Genomic DNA, 2,762 nt, shown 5'->3' with positions numbered 1-2,762 from the left:
TTTTCTAATTTCCTTAACAGGGCCTCCAGCACATTTATTTATTTCTCGAGCAATGAGGAATGGACTCACCTTCGAGAAATTACCGTCTTCTTTTGTGATAACTAAATATTTTGGCTTTGGAACGTTTCTGTTGAAGAAAGCTTTTTGCAAGCTTTTCCTAGCCTCAACTTCAATTTCTCTTGATTCCGCGCTGTTTCTCCGTTTTGCCTCAGGCGAAACGGCCGGTTCTAGACGAAGGTGTTTACATGAACCCTCTGCCACGTTTCGTTGTTCAGCTTGCATGAACATTTGGTCCCTTCTGTAGTAAGGCTAGCCGCGGGGGCACACACCCCACTCCAGGGCTACCAACCCTGGAGGTCCGTTCCGGTACTCCGGTGGATCCGGCATATGTCTTGGCAGAGAGCGGATGCGCAGTCTCTGCACTGACTCCAGGCCCCTACACACCGAGGTTTTCAGGGTTCCCATGCCCCGAACAACATGGGCACCTTAACTACTTGCTTGTCATCGCGGGGGAAATGTGGACAGCGAAAGGCCTCCGTTACACCTGCAAATAACTTCGACCGTGACCGCCACATCGCCAGCTCTAATGGTGGTATCAATCCATGTCCTTAATCGTTAAAAAGTGTCGTACCTGCAGGTGGCCGTGAAACCCAGTCCTTAAACTCGTCCTGTAGATGTAATTCGGCCGAAAATGAAAGATTACCGAGAACAGTACTCGGAACCCCGTTAGCCAGCTATATGTAATGTACGTAAGTACAGCTGTTGCCGCCCTGGACGTGGAACATAGATGTTGTGTTCCAGACGTGGGGATTATTTACCTCAGGGCATAAAATGTGGAACGCTTCACGATTTTGCGTGTCATCCTTTCGCATGGGCCATGCTAATCTTCTCTGTATCGTTCCAATTTTAGTATATGTACTGCCGAAGCAAGTACGAAAAATATTTATTATCATTAATTTACTTATAGATAAAATATACGTAGCCTGTTTTGTATTGTTTTAGAATAATTTGTAATGTTCTGAACTGTAAGCTAATTAATAGAGATCGGGTTATATGCAACATAAAAAGCTTGAAATATGTATGAAAAGTGCTTAAAATATGCATGTCAAATATGAAAAAGTGTAAAAAAATGCAACTTTAAATAATAAAAAATAATAATTTTTATTTTTTTTATTTCAAAATCAGCTTATAGTTAGCAAGTAGTTGAATAACACATCGATAAATTACATAATTAACAATTATTTAACATTTTGTTACTTTAGTAAACGTAAACAATCAGGTACTGTTCCAAATGTTCGGTAAGGATTGCTCCACATCCACTGAGGTAAATACTGGGCAGTATTTGAATCTGGGAGCTATGTTAACACTTATTGTTTCTGGTAAAAGTGCACCCGTCCCATTAATAAAACTATCAATTTTACACAAAGGTTCAAAGCCTGGGTTCTTGTTCAAAATGTTTTCAAATTTTTCTTTAAGATTACACGGGATTACCTCTGGCAATACGGAGTTCGTTTGGCGGATTTTATTCATTAAATGAATAGAGTCAGTCAACGCCAAACCTTGAGTTTCAAGCTTTTTAATACTCGCAGGTATGTGGGAAAAATAAGTGCTAATCACAGCTACGTTTTTTTATATACTAGAATCGTTAAATACTTCCTTGGACTGACAAACTGTCATAGCCTCTACACTATCGAAGTCGTTTACTACACCTTTGATGGCCTCAGAATGTTCATTGTAAAACACCACAGCTTCAATCCACGTTCCCCATCGAGTTATCACTGGTTCGGGAGGTAATGACACATTTGGCAGTTTTTCTTTATAAGCCTTATTGCGAGCATTTTCTTTGTTGATGAAACCAGTTTAATTACATTCCCAAACGTGGATCGTACTTCTTCAGCGAGTCGATGTAGTCCGTGAGCAAAGAACGTCACATGAATCAAATTCGGATAAAATACTTGAAGAGCTTTGGCTGCCTTGATCATATAAGGATCAGCATCTGAGATAAAAATAAAATGTCTTTCATCTGCAGAAGATTCAGGAAAAATTTTTTTAATACCCTCATTCACGAATCTGGCGATCGTAGAATGATTTGTCTTTTAAAGTTGTTTGCAGGCCACCAAATAGGAAGAAGAGGGCACTAGTTTTAATGCACCGACAATTAAATTCGCAATGTAACGGCCAAAAGTGTCGGTAGTTTCGTCAGCTGAAATCCAAACAATGCTATCCTTGAGTTCATTGCGTATTTCTTCCAGAACATGCAGATAAATTGTTGGTATGTAATTTTTACACAATGTTGATTCATTTGGTATATTTTATTTCAAGCAATATTTTCGCAAAAAATCTTTGAAAGCAGAATTTGTAAGTTCGTGAAGAGGAATATAACCTGAGACAATGCTAATGCACATAAATCCATGCTAAAGAAGTTTTTTTATTTACTTTTGGAAGTGAAACCACTGCTACTTGGCACTGTTGCAAGTTGTTGTCATGGGCCTTTCTTTTGCAATCCTGTGATTTGAAGACTTGTCTTGACTTGCTAGTCTATTTTAAACTTTTTTGTGCACGAAATATTTTTCTCGTAAACTCGACAATATAAAACATTTCCGTCGTATATAAATATTCCAGGATAGTCATCTATCCACGAAGAGACACTTTTTTTTCGGGAGGCATGGTATACATTAAACTTTACACAAAGAAATACAAAACTAAACTGATGTAAAGAACGCGTCAAAAATAAAATGCGTAATTTAATTGCCTAGTGGGAG

General features: G+C 38.6%; 1 non-coding gene across 1 annotated transcript; it reads right to left on the bottom strand.

The window, feature by feature from the left end:
* Positions 1-827: 827 nt before the first annotated feature.
* On the bottom strand, positions 828-934 carry LOC142320686 (U6 spliceosomal RNA). Its single transcript, XR_012755472.1, has one exon. It is a non-coding gene; the product is annotated as a U6 spliceosomal RNA (small nuclear RNA).
* Between the last annotated feature and the right edge of the window lie 1,828 nt (positions 935-2,762).

The sequence above is a fragment of the Lycorma delicatula genome, chromosome 2, assembly GCF_047948215.1.
Source record: "Lycorma delicatula isolate Av1 chromosome 2, ASM4794821v1, whole genome shotgun sequence".
Lineage (NCBI taxonomy): Eukaryota > Metazoa > Arthropoda > Insecta > Hemiptera > Fulgoridae > Lycorma > Lycorma delicatula.
This window is presented reverse-complemented; position numbering and strand designations above follow the sequence as displayed.